Source organism: Dermacentor andersoni, chromosome 1 (assembly GCF_023375885.2).
Source record: "Dermacentor andersoni chromosome 1, qqDerAnde1_hic_scaffold, whole genome shotgun sequence".
In the NCBI taxonomy this organism is placed as follows: Eukaryota; Metazoa; Arthropoda; class Arachnida; order Ixodida; family Ixodidae; genus Dermacentor; species Dermacentor andersoni.
The window spans coordinates 403,545,380-403,567,398 of record NC_092814.1 but is presented as its reverse complement, the minus strand read 5'-3'; the positions used below and the strand labels follow the sequence as shown (position 1 = coordinate 403,567,398).

The window sequence follows — 22,019 nt, the reverse complement described above, 5'->3', positions numbered from 1 at the left end:
TCAGGCACCCGCTTTATATAACGCAAGAAGGCAGCTGCAAGGACACGAGGATGTGAAAGAGCCAGTGCAGCGCGACTTCACGTAGTGCAGAGGAGCCAATGCCAAAAAATCAAAATACATTGGCATGTTATTTGGACAAGAAAACTAGTATGTGGGTATATTGGGTGTACCATTTGACCAAATGTCAACAAAATCAAGATACAGTATGTTACACGAAGATGAAAATTCTCACGTGCTCCAGGCAGTCATCTTAACATGGTATATTTATGTAATGTCTCTGATTGGAAAGTCAAATCAAGTATGCTCTCTGGAGACAAACACATAGCAGCAAGTGTCATTGAAAAGTTAAAAATGTGTTTGAAGAAAGCTGATTAGTTCTGAGAAGTGACTGCTTTTTGTCTTGCCTCTCAACAGATATATCCATGTGATAAAAAAATAGTGGTACAATGAAATTGCATATTTGCTTAGCGACATGATACATACTTGCAATGAGCACGGTGCCTGTGTTTACTACAAAAAGCAACAGCCCATGCTTGGTTAGGTTAGGCCCACTACAACATGCAGGTATGGGTGATTGGCGCTTTTTTATTTCTGTGTCGTGAGGTTTATTGACGTGCGTATAGGTGCAGTGGCACGCAGTATGGCTAGTACAAAAAGGGGGGGGGGGCAGATGTATGTAGCTCACTGTACACGACACAGGGCAAAGGAAATCCGTGTTCAGCAAATACGTTAAATGCCATGTACGTAAATTTTACAACGCTACTCGTTCGAAGCGCGCACATGTGCATATTGAAGAAGTTTCCAGGGTAGATAATTTAGTTCGTAATTTACACTAATTTTGCTCTAACCACGAGACATAATAATTTGAATATACTGCACGGAAAAACCTAGAGCGAATTAAATTGTGTGTCAGCTTCGTGTGTATACATATAGTCTTTCCTATGCATTAGGTTTTTTGTGTAATGCATTAACAGTTGACAGCCTATCTTATGATGTGTACTCTGTTTACACTACAGTTGTTTATTAGTTTACTCGTTTGTTTTGCGACTGATGAAATGCCGGCATATATATATTTTCAACATTTGACATAACCCTGTATGTTTTGCAGGGACAACCCAGGACGTGCATTTCTCAGCACCCAGTCAACTGCCAAAAGTGACTAAAACACAGGCCACCAGTAAGTGGACATCAGTTGCAATTTCACATTATGCAGTTGGCGGCTGCCTTGTACGGAGGCTTTTTTTTTTTTTTAATGAGATGGTGATGTCGTTCTAATGCACATTTTGACCACAAAGGTGCGATCATGTCTCACAGAGGCATATATCGTTGCTATTCTCTGCGAGGGACGTGTTCTCGTGTTCGTGAAGCATTTGTGTTTGGCAGTATTGTCGCCCAATGAGTCGGATATAAACACTAACTCGCCACTGCCGGCAAGTAGTTGCGAGAAACACATTATGACGCTGTAAAGTTATTTCATTAATTCGAAGGAAAGTTTTGCAGCAGGAAAAAAGGTTGCTATTCCAGGTAAACATGTCTTTTTCTGACAGGTTATTTAGCCAAACTGTGGATGCATGAAATTCGTGACTTATGAATAGATTTTAATTTATTCTTTAGTAATGCTTCTAAAAGAGACTAGAAATAGCATGTGACTACCTCTGCAATCAGCAGACCATACATTTACAGTCATAAGTGGCAGTTCCATGCAGTCTCGCACTTTATATAACCTTTCCTTTCAGCAACATTGGAACTGGTGGCTGCGTTTTCAGAAGGAGAAGTGCACTTGACACTGTATATGTATGTGTGAATTCGGTTTTCTTTGTATGTGTCGGCTCACTGACAAACAGTGCAAAAATCTGTTGTACCATGAGCCTGACGACGCCTTCTGCTGCTAGAAATGCGGCACTTCGTATTTTATAGTACTGCTTGACATTTAAATCAAAGCTACCACATAAAATGATCAAGAAAACTAACCGCTGTTATAGCTGTTTTCCTCAAAGAACGCTTGTCCTTTATGGGCTGTGTTAATCTGAGCTCTCCACCGATGTTTCAGTAGTATTATCCCTTAGTGAATGAGAGATTGGGGGCAATTAATCGTGTTAGTGTTTAAGTGGTGTCCTAATTATGTGCATTTGTTCCAACAAAGTTGTCTAGATTACTTTATTGTGTAGTGTAAAGCTTATGAAACCATCAGCAACTGAGTTGCTAACACGCATATGGATTTGTCACTATGCAGGTGGAACTCGGCTGTACCACTGCAGTGCTGCGGAAATTGCCTTCTCCAGCGGCTTTTCAACAGCTGTTTCGCAGCATGTCGGTATGTGTTAATTTATAATTATGTTGGGATGGGCTAGTATTATGGACCACTGCTACTCTGTATTGTGACAGATCCATATGATAAGGGATGTAATGGGCACAGTGAAAACCTTTGAATTTTTTACTATGGTACATAAACAGGCTCTCCTTTTCGTCACTGGAGCAGGAGAGAAGGGCATGCAGGCACTCCTGAATGTACATATATTTCAAAACATGAGAGAGACATATACACACACACACACGCACACACACACACACACACACACACACACACACAAACACACACACAAGTAAACTAAAGGCAGGGACGTTCCATCTTTCATCTTGAATTGAATTGTGCAGTGCAAAAATACAACACATACCACAGAGAAGCACACATGTTAACAGGTTTGATACACACGTTAGTTCAACAGATTTGATACTTCATGTGTGCTATTTTACACAAGGGGGAAGGGAAAGGGGAGAAAATCTGAAACAAAAGTGGAGTGGAAAAAAAGGAATCGTGCCAAAAAGCATGAGAAGCATCGCGCAGCCAGGATCACCAGCAAGACATCTAAAAAGCACTCTGATAAAATTACATACAGGACAACCTTACGTATAGTTTGTTTCAATCAACTCAGATCACATGCAGCCATTACTGCAAACAAGTTGTTTCTATATGTCATATGAGGGAATGATGTGGGCCCAAAAAACTGTTTAGAGCTGAAGGATTATGTTCCATTCTAGCCTCATTGCCTGCTTATTTATCATATTGTTATCAGCTGCTTATGTTAGGGACGAAAAGTAAGAGTACGAACTGTTTCCCGATTCGCCATTACACACGTCTTTGTGACTATATGTACATGCAGATGATCCATAGTTGAAAAATATTCAGTACAGTAGAATCTCATTACAAGATGCACTTGGTTGTAAGAGACATCTGAAAATGGTTTGGTTGGTTTTCCGATGTTTGCTACGTTAACAATACTGTATACAAGAGACACCTTTGTTACTAAGGATGACTTTTTAAGTATTCACTACTTCGAAGGGACACAACCCAGACACATTCACTTTGTGCACCTTGTGTGCTCCGAAGGGCGTAAAGATCACGCAATCCTTACACAAGTCAATCGCGCATGTCTCTTTTAGCATGAACCAGAAAAGGAGGGCAACGAGGACAGTGCAGGGCAGAAAGTGTCGGCAGTTGAAGCTGACGAGCGTCTAAGAGCACCTCAAAGGTACTGCGAGCAACAAGGCTTGCAAAGTGAAGTGTTTAAATTCCAGAAGTTGGGAAGGAAGCTAACACAATCTACAGTCACTAAAAAGCTGTGAATGTCTTCTTTAAAGGGCCCCTAAACACCGAGGTTGAAATTTAGTTGCGGTGTTGCAGTTCTACACAATAAGGCAATGAACAGGTAGCCACGAGAATTTTTCGAAACGGTGCAGTAATAGTGGAGCTACGTGTGTTTGATTATCGAAAAGTATTCCCCACTCATTTTACTCTTTCATCTGGTACACGCCATATGGACAGTATCGTCTTTTCCTTGCCTAGTACACCTCCAAATGTTACGGGACAGGCCAACACCAACGAGCTCTATTGCTGCCGCGCTGGCCCGTCGTCCTGCGAGGGGTGGCGCTAATACAACGGAACTGTATGGTGACTCGTGTTGAAGAGCCTGATAGGGAGACCCTTCTGTTGGCGTTTCTGTTCTTTGCCCCCATTGGCTGCCCACAATGGCATCGCGCGCAACGCGACGAGGAAGAAGGAGTGTGTGTATTTGCTTGCAGGCCTTGCCGGCAGTCGTACACTTTCGTTCAACCAATCGACAGCACCGGAACTGGTGACATCATCAGAGACAGCCTGGTGACATCAGGACAAACTGGGGGGTGCAGGATAGGTCCAGAGAGGCGCACGGGGTCATTTTCTTCATATTGTGGTGCTCCGGCAGTGCTACGCACTCTGGCATTTGGCTTCGTCGATCGTGACGGCATTCTGATTTCGATACGCGTGTTTACTTGAAATGTTCAAAAAATGTCGAGAAGTGGTTTAGGGGCCCTTTAAGCCACCCTGAGCATTTATTCCTTCAGATATATCAAAACATACTTTAGTGATGATGCATAATAAAGTGATCTAGTCTGGCTCCTCAGTGTCGCAAAATTTTTGGTTTCTAGAGACATGTTTCCCGTGCCTCTTGAATATCTTCTGATGAGGCTTTACTGTAATATACACAAACAATTGTGTAACTCCTCCTGCAAGTATTATTCATTAAGCCCGGTCACTTATGTGCAAAGCTTGTGGTTAAGTCTTGATGTCCGTACTTTTTAGAGCTATGTTTATTAATTCATGCTGTTCTTACTGGTTCTTCGATGCAGGAGACAATGCCTACGAAATTATTGGTCCTGATCTTGAGAGCCCTCAAGGGGCAAAGAACATCTCTGTTGCAGAAGTGAGCCCGATACCACTTGGAAGTTACCATGACAGATGACACGGCAGCAATAGATACAGAGACTGCCATGTCTACTGCAGCTGCAACAGTGTACGAGGCAAGCAGCAGCGCGTCAGCATCAGCAGCAGTGTCAGAAGGAACCACACCAGGCCTGGTAGAGCAACATGTGTGCTATCACTGACTTTTTTTGTAGTGGATACAACTCATTTGCTCAACATACAAAAGCTTTTCACCACGACTGTGAGCCAGTGTTATTGTGCAGCAAGTGCAAGACTAAGTTAGGTGTTATAACACAGTACAAGCATCACTTTAATATATGCAAATGCAAACATATTACAGTTGTTGCCTCCCTAGCCAGCCCACATAGTGACAACAATGTGGAACACATGGTGGGACACACCTCTCCCCCATATCAAGATAGTAGAGACTGTCAGTGTTGTTGCTAGATTGACTGGTCTTTGTAGGCAACTAGAAGGACCACACAGGTGATTGTTGTTGATGTTGTTGTTGAAGAGGTAAAAAAGAAGTTTGATGCAGCTGAAGTGCCAACTGATATTAAGCAAATCAAAAGCAACCACCTGAGAAAGCAACACTATCGAAATTTGGGTATCTATGTGCCGCCAACTCTGGTAAGAATGGCATAGGACAGAAGTTTGATGAAAATCACACAGACACTGCTGTTGCATCACTGGCCACAGTGAGCAGCGACTTGTAGGGCAAGAGAGTCAACTGAAACTAACATTATGATATAGTGTCATGCTCCCATGTGACCACTTTTCAAGTTATTTCGCAAGATACAGCTCAACCTCCAGAAACGAGACTGCAACTTGTCTGTAAAAAAGCTTTCACAAAAAATTATTCATAACACTATTAACATAGCAGTATCTTTTTTTTTTGTGTCGGTTCGAGGTTCCCGGCTGTCCATTAATGCAAAAATTGAGGAAAAAAAGAACATGTGTCGAACTTACACCTTTTTAACAAGTACGAGGGGGACAGAACTTTTCTAGTCATGCATCTTCATCATACTTACAAGTTTTTAAATGCCTTTTATAATTATTATTACCAGTTATATCTGAGTGCATTGTATGCATGTAGCAGGTGTAAAATCAGGTCAGTTGGATAAGATGCCTTATCTGCAAGCGAGCCCTATATTCAAGAAATTTGAATTAAAATAGTTACGTTAGAGACGCAGTCTTTCAGCACTTTATTGCCTGTGGTTTAAGCATTGCTCAATACTTTTGTGGGTGGCAATTTCAACCGGCACAGCACTGCGCTTTGCCACAGTCACATTTGTCTTCAAAGCGGTGTTTACCATTTGTGTTGATCTGTTTGTGTATGCATAGAGCAAGTTTTTAATTTATATTTTTCTGCATTCTTGTGCTTGCACTAAGCTTGTATAAGGCAGTTACAAAATGTGCGTCACTATAACGAACTGTTCTGTTGAGCTTACACTTGCAAATAATCGTGTTCAGATGGCCGCACTTCAATGCGGGTGCACCGCTAGCTTTGTGTATGTTCTCATGTTTGTATAAAGCTTATATAAGCCAGTTAGAAAATGTATGTCACTAAGCATTGTGATATTCTTTAAAGAACTGCTTGGTTGGTTTTACACTTGTGAATTAGTATTGAGGCGGTGATATTCCCATGTATGCCCACTGCTAGCTTTCTGTGTCCTCACGTGTTTGTATTAAGTTTCTACAAGGGAGTTACAGCATGTACGTCACTAAGCGCTGTGATATTTTTTAAAGAACTGCTTTGTTGGTTTTACACTTGTGACTAATAGTACTCGGGTGGCACTAGTCATGTGTAGGTACACAGGGACCATTTGTATGCATTATGCTCATGTAAAGCAGTTACAAAGTGTATGTCACTAATTACTGTGATATTTGTTGAATTGCTGTGATGGTTTTACACATGTGAATAATAGTGGTCAGGACACAGTACTTGCGGTGTATAGTTGAATTTATACATTGCCAAGACATGGGCTGTATACGTACCAAAAGAAATATATGTCATTATATTGTTGTGATTATTACTGTTTGGATTTTATTAAACTGTAATAAAATTGTTTCTTGTCTCTATTGAGGTATGGCAATTTGTCATGCAACCAAACTGAGGACCTGAACTTGTGCATACAAATGAACAGCTAATTTAAGAGTATACTGCTCATATTCTGCTAAACCAGTTTAACAAATCTTGTACTACAATGCTGGAAAAATGACAGAGCTGACTCGGATGTACAGAAAAAGTTCTGCACTGGCTGAAGGACTGCCCCACACTGGAGTTCGTAATGTTGCGTTTATTGGAGTAGAACAGAAAGTGCACTTCTATTAAAAATGCGACAGTCGGTGCAGAAACATAAGGCAGACAAGCGGATGTGGCACATTTTTTTCAGGGCCCTCCATGCCTACTACTGCATTTCTAGTCTTCCTGTGCTCTGCGTATAAGCCCCTGTTCAGCCAAGGTTTTTACTCCATGACAGTTGTTCTACTGGGTTCGTAGCAATATTGAAGAAAAAAATTCAATGGTTTTCAAGGACTTTCGAGGCCCCGACACAGTAACTTCAAGGACCTCGTGCAATGTGTGTAGTAGTTTGGACAGGCAATAACTTGTTCAAGAACACCGTTAACTTTAATGCAAACAAAAGAAAACAAAACAAATCGCATTTCAGTGATTTCAAACATTTGAAAGACTGCTAATTTGCCTTTCACCGCCCACCACTAAACGCACACAAGAAAGCATTTCAAGAAAGCGCTCAAAGTTTTTCTGCAATAGCACAATTAACTACTTGGACCTGCAACATTTGCAGTTTTTGAATACTGTTTGGTTTGACAGTGTATGTGATGTCATCTGTTGCCTCAGCTTTTTTCACCATCAAATAAGCAATAGTCATTTCTAATTTCTTTTTATTGCGTCTGTCGCTCTCAATTTACTCTTCACGGCTTCTCTTCGGATGCCTCAACTGTTGAGTTTCCTGCTTCTGCTCCTCCAAGCACATTTGTCGCCGGTTCCATGTGCATAAAACTGGTATCTGCAGCTCCTTTGTAATTTCAACTTTAAGGATGTCGCTTTCCTTCTATTACCTCCAGAGACAATTCTCTGTGACATGCGAAAGAGTGCCACAGAAGGGAAAAAAAGCGCTTGGCAATGTCTGCTAAGTCTAGCCAAGTGTACAAGTTTAAGGACTTTCCAGTACTTCTAAAAATTCAAGGGTTTTCAATGCCTTGAAAATGGCATTTTAGAAATAAAGGATTTTCAAGGATCGCTACAAACCCTGGATTCTAGCACCTAAATAATTTTACAAGCTTATTTTGGCATGGAGTTAGGAAATTCATGCTTTCTAGCTAACGCTGCACTATCTCTGTACAGTGAAGCCACGAGAGCGCAACTATTTTGGAGTAAAGAAAAATACTGAAAGCTTTTAATACCACTCTTCTTTTTTTCTGTGGAGCTTCGTATTGCCTAGTTAAGTTTACGAATGTGCCTGGTTTTGGCGGGCGTTTCTTCGACATTTTCTGGAAGAAGCAGATGTCTAGCCCCCGTATTCAGAAATTTATCTTAATACAAAGCTCATGCTTGACTTGATATAAACGACGCCTGGTGCGAACGTCCCCCAAGACGCTCACTGCCTTTCTTTTGGTGCGTTCACGACTTGCGTCGTTTAGATCAAGTCAAGCATGGGCTTCAAGTTATGATGCATTTCTGCATATGGGGGTAAGCGTGCACAATTCCGGGCAACGCACTGTGCCATTGACACCGAGAGAAAACGGGGAAAACAGTTAACCACTTATGCTCCTAAACTTTCGCGTACCTGTGGTGTGCGTGTATCGTGGAAGAAGAAACAGCGCAAACACAAGGACGAAAAAAAGCATCAACCACACCAGCGCTTCGTGGTGTGGCATGTTTTTGCGTCGTCCTTGTGTTGCGCTGTTTCTTCTAAAATGCTCAACCAACTAGCCGGCAAGTCCATCCTGTGCATATATAAATTGAACACACGCATGAGTGTAGATGGTCTTCGAAGCTTTTAGAACGAGCACTGCCACAGGATACGAGCAGTGCACGCGTAACAAGTGGACACATTAGTCATTTAAACATGCGTGCCAATGCATTTGACGCGGCTATCGGCATAAGCAGTCTCCAAATGCTGGAATGGATGCGCTTCAAAACGCTAACGATCCGCTGCTAATGCAGGACAACAGCTCACAGCGGACTGAACCAAACTCTAAACTAATGCACTTGAAAAGAACGCCTACACGGCAGCGTGAGGCACGTCGAAATGTCTGGTACTGGCGTCGCAGTTGCTCACCAGTATACGCGCGAATTAAATTCACATACGTGGATGGTTGGCGCAATGCTTTGTATCCGCGTATTTTGGAGAACATGGACCGGAGAAGCACTCGATCATGAGCTGAACGGCACATTTGTTATTTTCCTGCGGTGACGACAAGCCGTGAATAGTTCTCACGTTGTCGTCTACGTTGTCTTCCTTCGTTAGTCGTAGCAAGGAATGGAAATGATGCAAACGCACACGTATTCCAGTACACAACAGCACAGCACACTGCAGAGAAACCCCACCCACCACAGCAGATTCATCAAATACGTTTGGTATATATATAACCTCTAAAAGAACACGACTGGGCGTGGCGGCGCTGTGGTGTAATGGTTATGATGTGTGTCTTGAATTGTACAAATGCGATGTACGCGGGTTCGAATTCACATGATGTATAGAGCATTGTGATTCTTGATAGGTATGTGATTTCCTTGACAATTGTATTCTAATTAGATTGTGTGACTACTGATTGTGAAATTTGCGAAGATCTTTGCAGATTAAGTGTTAATTCGCTTTTTTTTCTCCTCAGTGGCATTCGTGACGCATACGCATAGGCCGCTTCAGAGCAGTCACGCCTCACGGTAGGCAGCAAATAGCCAGGAAAAAATGACTAAAATCCTGCATAACTTTGCTCACGCCTATTCTGAAGGCCGCTTGGAATCGGGCCAGTGTCTCTGAGGAGCCGCCTAGGGAACAGTATATCAGCGGCCCTAATTTGATCTGATTTCCTGCCTGCATGCGTGACCAGGACTTGGCTAAGAGGGTATTAGGAAGAGTACTAGCACTCTGTTTGGGGGAGTAGAAGTACTCGGTCTGGCGGTGTACTATTAACCCTGCGGGGAGAGTATTAGCACTCTGCGGAAGAGTACTAGCACTCCCTGTGGGAAGAGTATTATCACTCTGCGGAAGAGTACTAGCAATCCCTTGCGGTGGAGTAACAAAACTCTGTCAGTAGGAGTTGACCTACTCTCTCTCAAAGAGGGTCGATCTACTCTCGAAAAGAGAGTGAAATATGGGACAAGCAGCTACTCCCTCAAAGAGAGTGCCCGGCACTCCCTTAGTTTTTAGAGTGTATAAGCAAGATGTAGGAGACATTAAAGAAAAAATCGAGCAGCTTGACAAGGAACGGTATCAAGGTGCGATTGTGCGAGCAAGAGCAAATGCATTAGTAGCTGGTGAGACGCCCACTAAATGGGCGCTGGGACTCGAAAAAGCGCAAGGATGACGGAATCATGTCGACAGGATTTTATGAACGGCACAGTTGCCGACGATAGTAAGAGCATAGGCCGAGCGTTTGTAGAGTATTACTAGTCGCTCTTTGCGTTTCAAGAAGTGAATATAGACGAGTTGAGAAAGCCCTTTCTATCTCGCATGCCGCGATTGAGTGACGATACGAAAGAACGATTGGAATGGAAAATAAAAGAACCTGAAGTTGAAAAAGCGATTGATGATTTGAACCAAGGCAACTCACCTGGTCCAGACGGTCTGGGCGCGTGTTTATATAAAGCTTTTAAGAAAGAACTGTCGCCGTTGCTAACAGAGCTGTTTAATGATGCGTATAATAACAAAACTTTGCCGCCTTCTTTTCGAAAAGCTCATACCATACTCATCCCTAAGAGTGACAAAGTAGAGAAACTTAGGCTAGTAACATCTAACAGGCCTATATCTTTAACCAATTTTGATTATAAGATTTTTATGAAAGTTTTGGCTGCCAGACTTCAAAGCGTCATAAATGACATAGTCGCAGATCACTAAACGTGTGGTATCAAAGGAAGGTCCATTTTTTCGAATATTCACACGATGCGGTGCGCGCTGGAGTGCTGTGACGTCACCTCGGGCGGAGTCGCGGTGCTGCAGCTGGACCTCGAGAAAGCGTTTGATTGTGTCTCTCATGATATTTTGTTTGCCATTTTGGATTACGTTAATGTTGGTTCCATCATCACTGAGGGAGTGGCGTTGGCGTACCAGAACTGCACAACACGCTTAATTGTGAATAAATCATTGGGGGCCCCCATTAACGTCATGCGTTCTGTGCGTCAGGGCTGCCCTCTCAGTCCTCTTTTGTTTGACATTTACATAGAAACTGTGTTTGGAAATAACTGAGAATGAGCAAATACGCGGGTATAGCTTGGCAGCCACACAAATCAAGCTCTTGGTATATGCAGATGACATAGCGGTGTGTTGTACAAGCAAAGAAAGTGTGAAGGAAACAATAAGGGTAGTGAACAATTTTTGTGATGTGACGGGCAGTAGAGTGAACTGGGGAATGTCCCTCGGTTTGTGGCACGGAGAGTGGTCTTCGGCCCCGGACAATTTTGCAAATGTAAGCTGGATGAAAACCCCGACCAAGTACCTAGGTGTCCCCATTGACAGTTACAAAAATAGCGACGAATACTGGGCGAACCAAGCAAAAGAAACAAGAGAAAGAGCGGACAGGTGGAAATGCATCAACCTGTCTATTTTCGCAAAAGCAACTGTGTGTAATATGTTTTTTATTACGAAGTTGTGGTACGTCATGCAAAAGTAGTACTGTTCAAGGGTACACGTTCAAAGGTTGCACAGAGTGTTCGCGGTTTTAATCTGGGGCTCTACCTGGGAAAGGTGTAGCCGAACCAATCTGTTCCGGCATGTGAAGAAAGGGGGGCTGGGCTTGGCGCATCTTTTTGTACGCCAGCTTGTCAACAGATTTTTGTTTTTTCGGGATGTGCGTGATCCGTTTCTGCGTACGGTATGCCAGCTAAGTTTGAGAGGCGCTTTCCCGGCACTTGTTGTTAGTACCCATTGTATGCCAGGAACACTTCATGGCTATATTAAAGAAGTTGTAGATAGTGTGCGCTTTCTTTCGGTGCGTTTTTCTTTTGATTATTTATGTGACGTTAAAAGGAAAACATTATATTTGCACTGCCATAATAATACAGAGCGCTATACAGTGGAAGATCAGGACAGGATCTCCCTAAACTAGTGAAAAATATGGAGGTGCCTACTTTGGTAAAGACATTCTGTTTTAATTTACACACAGGAACACTCTCAGTGAAGACATTCATGGAAGAACGTGGCTTCCTTGTACCCTGCGCCTCACACTGCTTGATTTGCAAGCAACCTGAAACAATAGACCATGTCTTTTTGCATTGCTGGGCCGGGGTGTTCTTCTGGGATGTCCTACAAAGAACAATGAAGAAGGAGTTACCGTTAAATCCGCATGGGATAAGGTACTTAGCGGTAAGAAATGACGACTCGGTTCCCTTCGACCTAATAATGCTCAAAGGCCTTCATAGTTTATGGCGTGCAAGGATGTCTTGGTACTACTGCGACCCGGACGCTAGGCTTGCGCGTACTTATTTCAGAGAAAGCATGTCTAGTTTCATTGAAATAAAGAAAATACAAGAATGTGTACCCGAATGGCTGTCGAGGATAGAACGTCTGACAGCACTGAAAGAATTTTAATTCAACAACGCCAGTCCTTATAGGACTGATGGCATGTATATCCTTTGAAAATGTTTTGTATTTGTTAATTGTGTATTGTAATTTTGTTCTGTATTATGTGCTCTGTACAATGTCGAAGACCGGCAATAAATAAATAAAAAAAAAGCCGTGGTTACTCAGTGACTATGGTGTTGGGCTGCTGAGCACGAGGTCGTGGGATCGAATCCCGGCCACGGTGGCCGCAGTTCGATGGGGGCGAAATGCGAAAACATCCGTGTACTTAAATTTAGGTGCACGTTAAAGAACCCCAGGTGGTGGAAATTTCCGGAGTCCTTCACTACGGCGTGCCTCATAATCAGAAAGTGGTTTTGGCACGTAAAACCCTATAATTTTTTTTTTTTCAGATTAGTTCAAGCCACAGATAACGGATGGCTGCCGTAAAATTTCGGCGTCGGTCACCAAGAAAGCTACTGAAGATGCGATAAAACGGACACAATACTGCGTAGCTGCAAAAAAAAGGAGACCTATTCGAACACGTCCTCTAAGCTGGTGTTCAACGCAGTTTACGAATTCATGGATAATAAGGGCACACTGCAATATAAAGTTTTTTTCTTCTTTGTGCAGACGTCCTGATTGCCAATTCGGCTCATTTAGAAGTGGTATATTTTTGGAACGCATCGGTTTTGCCTTTTCTCTACGCGTTGGTCGCTTCCCGGTCAGACTATTTCGCTTTCATTTTTTGACAGAAACCTGTTTTTGCAGCATATATACACTGTCAAAAAAATAAAACGGTCACTTTATTAGGCTTTACTGAAGCAAGTTTCTGGCGCGAAATAAAGCTTCGCGCACATTTTTCGATGCCCTCGGTGCGGTGCGAGCAGCTGCGCTTCGGCCGCGTTATGAAGGGGCTTTTGTTATCAATGTGATCAGTCGGTCTTGAGAGACGGATACTAATGGTATCTTCGACTGGTCGCCTGTATGCCCCGAAGCAGAGTCGGGTAGATCGGTCGTTTCCCGAGCTCAAAGGAAGGGGACAAGCGCGCAAACCGAACGTGCGACTCACTCTCGGAGGAGGAAATTGCTGATGCGAAACCACGTGACTACTGCCAACGTCCGATGTTTCGCCTATCAAAAGCTCCCGGCGCTGCCCAAAAAGCCGGCGGACGTGCCGGCGGGACGAACGTTCGTCGAGACGCCAGCATGCAGTGGCCTAGGTTGCCAAGGTTACGGTGGGCCGTCGCCAACAGCAGCGACGCGGCGCTGCGATGCCGTTTCAATCTCGATGACTGCTCCGACGACAGGGCTCGGAGCGCCTCAGAGCGATCCAAGATAGAGGAGAGCAATCGAGAAGAACCAGCCGAACGCAGGGCGCGCACCCTCTTTCAACCAGTCGAAGACAACGCCGCTCGCGAGAGCACTCCAGAGTGCTCAGAAACGACCAGCCGAAGATAGCATAAGTGTGACGTATAAATGAGAGGAAGGAATGGCTGCGAAGCCGCGAAACCTGCCATTGGTTCTCCTTCCGTACCATTATCAAGGTGATGCGCACTCGCTTCGGGTTTGCCATAGGCAATGCAGTTGCTTTCTATCAGCTTACTTGAGGGCGATGCTTTATGATGTGGGTGGGAGCGCACTCACGTGGTATTTTTGATACTTCGTGAAGTGTCTTTGCCAGTCGGAAAAAATTGTACGCAATAAGTACGGTGCTAAAATACCGCAGTTAGATGTCATTTTGATGTGGGTACAAATGCCTCATTGACACTTTGAAAATTAAGACAGTACATTTCGAATTAGATATATAATTAGAATGACCTAATTAAGTCTCATTAACGAAATAATTACTGGCGGCTACTCCACCGTACTGAAAACAATATTCACTAGGTTTTCTTCGAGTAACGCAATTGTTCTTTTTTGTTTAAGTCTTGGTGCATGGTAGTTGGGGAACACTATAATTCCCTCATAACCGAAATGAGGCCAAGCCGGATTGACTCGAAACAAGAATCAACAGCAGTCATGTGCAGCAGCACTCACAGAAAAAGAAAAAAAGGGAGAGAGGCTGCAGTTTAACGGGAAAGGCGGAGCAGTGTGATAGCCAAGTAGGAAACATTTACATGAAGGGAGATTACACCACCGAGAGGACTCAGACTGGGAAATTGAACTGTCGCCTACTATGGGGTCTTGTATATACTCACATAACGCCATCACCTCAGCGCTCAATTCTTCGAGGCCAAATGAAGTTGTTTCAAATGCATATATATATATGGGTTTCGGAAAGCTGGTTGGGTAGCAGCCGCCCCCCCCCCCCCCCGCCCGGACAAATGGAAACTCTCCGCCTATGGTGCTGGTTACATGTGCGGAAAAGTCACGAGATGGGTTGATTGTTACAGCCAGAATGGGAAGGGCCCTAAAGGTCTCCATAGGGGTGTCTCCTAGGAAGTATATTGCACACGAAGCAGTTTTATTGTGGCTCATAGGCATTACAGAACTTTCTTGCAGTGCTTCTACAAAGTTTGTCATTGTAAGCCCATTCGTTCACCTTTACGGAATGTATTTATTTCAAGCGCAAATGCTACACATCCGCATAATATTGCAGTGCAAGTGTTAACATGTTAAACACATTCTGCGAAGAAGCATTAGGATCTTGATGTTGAGTTGATCTTTTCCCTGACTACACTTTGTAGTATCGCTGCAAGAAAGATTGCAGAGGCAGCTGAAGAGATTTATGCAGTTTAAGCATGCCAACTGCACAAAACGCTCATTTTTTTTAAAGAAGACCAAGAAGTTTATTTATTTCGGACAATAATGTGCAGATTTTCCGTGGACACTGGCAAAAAGGCAAATAAATGCCTGACAAATCGCCAGCTACCCATAAGCACAAACACTCGGTGAGATGATTTATTTATTTATTTATTTATTTATTTATTTATTTATACAATATGCAGGCCCAAATAAGGGTCCAAGCAGGAGGGGTAGAATACATAAATATTTAGATATGTACGTGTATATATACATAGACACGCGCACATGAAAACGAAATACAAAAGCAATGCAACATATGTAAATATCAGAAGAAAATATCAAAAGAAAACTAAAATGAAAGCGACGACTAATAAGATTAGGAGAAGGTACACTGAAGGAAGACAACTCGACAAACATTAGAACAGTGTCACACGCATATATGAGCGCTTGCAACCACTATCGAGAGGCGAAAAAAAACTAAAAGAAAATACAAATACCAGAAGGTAAACGAGTGACCATTGCAATATACTGAAAATAATAGAACAAGGAAGATCAGGAAAGTATCAAACAAAATTCACGTGTAAAAAGAAAGAAAAAGAAAGCAGTAACCAGGCTTGCCGACATGGAAATACCCTTAGTATTAAAGACACATGCGTTCTATAGAATCGGTGTTTATCAATTGTGATAATGGCAGGCTGTTCCAATCTGTTACAGTGCGCGGGAAGAAGGAAAACTTAAAGAGGTTAGTTCGGGTGTTATAAGGTGTTAAAGAATTAGCGTGACGATGCCGTGTTCGGCGCGCTGTAAGTGGCTTAACATAAGCCTGTGGGTCGAGAGACAAACAGTTGTTTTTAAGCGAGAAAAGAAACTTCAGTCGTTGTATTTTCCTGCGTAGTTGTAGCGTTTGAATATTATGTTTATTCATTAGGCTAGTAAGAGAGTCACTCAGTCTATATTTAGAAAAAATAAACCTCACAGCTTTACGTTGGACCACTAAAGCGTTAATGTTAATTTTCTTATAGGGATTCCACACAATGCATGCATATTCTAGTTTCGGTCGGATAAGTGAAGTGTAAGCCAGTAATGTGGTACCAGAGGGAGCGTGCTTTAGTTTGTGCCTGAGGAGACAAAGCTTCCTGTAAGACGAGTTACATACGTTAGAAATGTGGCTATTCCAGCTGAGGTCACTGGTTATTATGATTCCAAGATATTTATACTGGCTGACTTTGGTCAGCGGTTCCGAGTCGAGGTTATAGACAAACGACATTTTTTTTTGTTATGGACATGTAAACAGTCTTTTCTCTGTTCAATTCTATGCCCCACCGACTGCACCAGGAAATAATGTTTTGAAGGTCAGAGTTTAGCATTAATTGATCTTCGTAGCAAGTAACTTCCTTAAAAAATACACAAGCGTCAGCAAATAGTCTAACTTGAACAGGATGAGAAATTTCGTTTGTAAAGTCGTTTATGTATATTAGAAATAGTAACGGTCCTAGCACGCTACCTTGAGGTACTCCAGAAGTTACTGAAAGTTCGTGAGAAGAGTAAATATCAATTGAAACAAACTGCTTGCGATTAGAAAGATAAGCCGCCACCCAGTTAATAGTATAGGCTGGAAGGTCTATCGACTGTAGTTTTTCTATAAGTTTATTGTGAGGAACAAGTTCAAACGCTTTCTTAAAGTCTAAAATAGTACGTCAATTTGGCTTGACTTGTCAAGTGCACTTGTAAAGTTGTGAATAATTGTGGTTTATTGTGTCACAGAAGAGAAACCCTTCCAGAAATCATGCTGATGAGGAGACAGTACCTCGTTGTCACTTAGGAATTTGGTTATTTCATTAGCCATAATATGTTCGATTAACTTGCAACATGATGAAGTTAATGATATCGGACGATAACTAGTTACTAGCGTTTTGTCACCTTTTTTCGGTATGGGAACGACACGTGCAGTAAGCGGGTCTGTAGGAAGATTAGCCGAAGACAACGAGGAAGGGAACATAACAACAAGAAAAGGGGCTAATGCTTCAGCACATCTGCTCCGAAAAGCGTTCGGTATGTTGTCTGGTCCTGGAGATGATTTAGCTTTGAGGTTCAGCAGCATCGACACAACACCAGGTTGCGAAATAATATCAGAGGTCGAGTTACATGACATGCGGTTAAGGTTTATAACACCATCGAAATTTGGAAAAAAAAAACACTCCGAAAATAATTATTGAAGTGCTCCACGATACGTTGTTTTTAGACAACTACATGGCCCTCGTGAACAATTTGGTTAATTGGCTTGGTTTTTGCGCTTCAAAAAGTCCAAAATTTTTGGGGTGCCGTTTGAATACAATTTGGCAATGTATGGTGAAAATACCAGCACTTAGCTTGCTGTACTTCTTGGTCGAGTTTATTTTGGATTTCATGGTTTCAAACACGTGAGGCAAATTGTCGTCTCAAGCGCCTAACTTTTTTTTTAAGGTGCAAGATCTTTCTCGTTATCCAGGGAGCAGTCTTGGAAATTTTTTTAGTTTCATTAGGAATAAAGTTTCTAAGGCAATGAGTGATAATTTCTTTAAATTTATCCCAAAGCATAGTAGCATTGTTACTGTAGAAGTTATCAAGACATTGTTCAAGATAATCCAAGACACTTTCGTCTCTGGCACGAGAAAAATCTTTAACAGTGGTTGTTTTAAGTTTTTTGGTGTTAAGCACTTCCAAAGAACAAGAAAATATACCAGACTATGAACAGAAATTCCAGGCTCAACCGAAAGAAAAAAAAGTTTTCTAATGAACGGCTTACAAAAACTTGGTGAAATATGGTTGCTGATGTACCATAGGTGCGCGTAGCTGTCTCATAACCTGTTGTAGACTGTGAGAAAGAATGATGTCATACAAGTAACCTAAGTGTGAATTTATCCCGGTGCAAAGAAACCTGTTCTCCAAATCAATATCTGGTAGGTTAAAGTCATCTATGAGTAGTGTTTTATCGATTGTGAATGAAACCATGTGTTCAAAAAGATCACGAAAGAATTCTGGGGGTGAGTCAGGTGCTTGATAAACTCCAAATAGCAAGAATGATTTATCCCAGCAAGTAAGCTTTATTGTAAGAGATTCCAAGTTATCGGCCGGACATAACACAGTAGCGGATATAGTTTCCTTTACCAAAACCGCCACCCCACCCCCTCTAGTACACCTGCCACGGCGATATGCTCGATAAGATGGAGGAAACACAACAGCATCTTCAATATTGTCATGCAACCATGTTTCTGTTATCATAACCACATGGGGATTGTAACCCATGATAGTTGCCTCAAGGCTTTCCGATTTATTAAAGACAGTGCGAGCGTTGATGTTTAAAATTCTCAGTTCTTTAGCACCAGGGGAAGTGTCAGCGGAGGCAAGTCAGTCATTTTTCGAAGTATTTACATTGCCGTCAATTTTGATCCTCAAGTTCTTACTGTCATCCCACGCGAAAAGCTCATTGTTCACACGCATCTTATCATTATTTAGCGAACTTTCTTGCCTTGTTCCCTTTCAATTTTAGCACTATCCCACAAGAGTTTACGTTTCCTTAGTGTGCTGCCCAAGTAATCGTTTTGAATCGACATTCGACTACCGTTTAATTTGTACGCACTTCTTAAGACAAGCGGTTTTTCGGTGAAATCCTGGCAGTAAATGATAACTGGTCTGTTGTTACCTTTGTTACCAAGACCGTGAATTCGGCCGACAGATTTGCAAGGAACAGCAAGCTTTGCAGAAAACACCTCGCCAAGAACTTTATTTTTAAGAATAGGTTCAGTTTCGCCGGCATACCCCGGTATGCCAAAGACTACCAGATTGGATCTCCTGCTCCTATCCTCCAGATCACTCAACTTTACCTGCAGTGATCTCACTGTACGCTCACGGTCATCTACACGCGAGGTTCGTTTTTCTAATTCAACGAATCTGGCTCCCCAATCAGCTATAACGTTTTCAACCTTATTATGTTGCTCCCTGAGCGCAGTCACGTCCGCTGCCAACTTGTTCTGACCAGACAGCAACTCTTTCAGCATGGATTCGACAGAGGCCCCACTACCGTCACTAGGGCCTGGATTTAACTCAATGTCGCCGCACATCAGCAGCAAGCACACGCAGTACACATCATGGACAATAGAAGCACACCGTAGGGGGCACGGCAAGACCAAAAGACCGCGACAATCACTTCTCATCGTACTATAGCAGTTACTAACCTGCACGAGGTAGTAGAATGGTTTAAGCCACAAGCTTGTCGATGCTCCACCGTGCCCACTGAAAGTGTACGTCTGGAGCTGTTCCTTTATAAACCAATGCGTCGACGTCACGTCAAGAATAGGTGGCGCCTCAAGTGACGCGTCCCAAAACAGCGAAGGATTGGCATCATGAAAGCAGTGGCGTGGCATTGGTGTTCTAGTTGTGGTCTAGGTGCACGTGGCGAAGTTTCGTAGATAGGGATGGTCGATTGCATTTCTTGAAGACTGGTCAGGCTGCGGCAGATGTAGTATTGTTGATCCGGCCAGGCCATGAGCAAGCACCTGCACGAGGTAGTAGAACGGTTTAAGCCACATGCTTGTCGATGGTCTGCAGTGCCGACTCAATAACAAGAAAAATATAACAAGAATAACAAGAAAAGAGAAAAGAAAAGAAAACGGCAATTCATAGTTTAATACAGCGGGAAAAGTAGTGAAAACCACACATAACTGCACGGATACACAATATATCTAAAATATGATGACTTTAACAGTAACTATACAAACACTAGACGATATTATGAATAACATTGAAAATATGACAACAACAATTCGGTAAAACAAAGGTGATCATTTGCCTACATAGTCCGTCCCAACTGAAATAATAATAGGTAGGTATGCATAGTTGTTTTTCAGGGCGTGAACAGCAGTGCTTCTTTTGACAATGGATACTGCATTAGGGTGTTTGTGTAAGAAATCTCGTATTAAATACCCAAACTTCTGGGTGCCGTACATTGTGCGCTGCTTTTCTTTTCCTTAAAACGTATGTCGCAAGTCTTGGCAGTGTTCTCTCCGAAGGTATTTATTTACGAGACCAGATGGATCAGATACTCTTTGGCTATATAGTAGTGTAGCTATTTTCTTATTGAGTATATTGCCAACAGTTAGGATTTTTTGTCTAATGATTTGTTCTCAGCGAAAAGGATGACACCTTTTCACTTTCTCTGCAATGCACTCACACCATCTAGTCTTTCCGTAAACAAAAAAAGAGATCAAAAGCCAATTACACTTTCATTGACTCAGTACGTGCTGCTTCTCAATCAACCATCGAAGCAATCCAGGTAAACGCGGCTGCATGCATAGGTATTGCATGATGCAGCTCCTCCTATCCATTGCACACCGTGCTCCAAGTGCAAACATATCGTTTCTTTTTGCACAGGACAAACTGACTCAAACATGACTGCGCTGTCTCACGTTCCCTTCAGTGCATCAGCGTTCCTCAGTGCTGCACGAACGATTTGTCCCCAACTAGCCCAAAAGACGCATGCACTTGAAAGAAGTAAGTGAAGGAGTACAGTGAACTGGATTGACATGGCGAATAGAAGAGCGCACTGTCAGCTGAAGCGGGTGGCATAGCTGATCATATATGCGTGCTTCTCATTGTTTCACTTTTGAAAGTTATCTTTGCCACTTGAAACAGCGCAGATCTTGCTCGTTAAACTTGAGTCACCCGAGACCACACAAAACACACGCGGTTTCGTTCGACACGATTCGACACAGTTCGACACGGTTCATTCCCCACATCAAACAGCACATGAAGTCAGGAGTGCCATATTTTAAATCGCTGCAGCGCTAAACGGAACTGAAACTTCATTTCATTTGACAGAGTTTCTCAGCTGCGCTTTTTCACTTGCCAGTTACGAACTCGAATGATGCGCTAGACCAACGCGTAACGTAAATAACATTGGGGGTAGGCGAGCGCATATTATCCAAACTGCGGAGCTCGGAAGCATGTTTCCATTCGTTTCGAGCGCAACAAAATACACGCACACTAAGCACAGAAGTTCGGCAATAGTAATTCGGTTGGATGTTTTAGCAGACGACAGCGCTGAGACTGGCGGAACACAGTGGACACGTTGCATTTGTCGGCGGCGTTTGAAGTCAGTTCGGATCCACGTCGCACTGCGACAACCTACTGTCGTCGTTCGTCTTATCGTCGGCCTACGGTCACAACAGTCTTTAGGAACACTGTCGCGTGCGTTGCGCATCCTAAGTACTCGAATGAGCGTTGGTGTCGGCGTCTTCGCATCGGCAGCCATCATAGGCATAGCAGCGTGAGGCCTCACAGCCTCCGATTGCTTGACGCCGGCGACGCATCGCAGTCTCTGATTGGTGCACGCCGGCGAAGCGTCACCACGAGTCGGCGAGCTTCTAGCATCGGTAGTCGACTGCGCGTCGCCAGGGGTCACCCTGTTCCCGACAGATGCTTTTGACGCATTAGTGCCTGCCGTAGCTTGCCGACGCGGGCCAGTGGTTGGGCCTTAAGGTCGACAGCCTCTCCCCCCGACAGGGACTTGTGAAGAGCACCGTATTTTTGACGCTCGAAACACCGGTTTTCTAGAATTTCAGGAACACGGAATGCTACATTGCTCGCGGGCGATTGGGAGGGACCGTCCACCGCAGCTGCTCGGTTAGAAAGTTCGCGAGCTAGCGCGTCAGCCCTCTCGTTGCTGTCAAGTCCCACGTGGTGCTGGCACCAGACCAAGCGGTGGTTGGCGTGGGTTTGGGTGGCCGCGCCGAGGCTGCGGGCCAACGATC

The 22,019-nt window shown here is 43.2% G+C and overlaps 1 long non-coding RNA gene across 1 annotated transcript; it reads left to right on the top strand.

Moving 5' to 3' along the window:
- The first annotated feature begins 91 nt into the window (after window positions 1-91).
- Window positions 92-6,815, top strand: LOC129381811 (uncharacterized). The gene is made up of 3 exons (XR_008609947.2): window positions 92-1,177; window positions 2,234-2,314; window positions 4,666-6,815. It is a non-coding gene; the product is annotated as an uncharacterized lncRNA (long non-coding RNA).
- The last annotated feature ends 15,204 nt before the right edge of the window (window positions 6,816-22,019 follow it).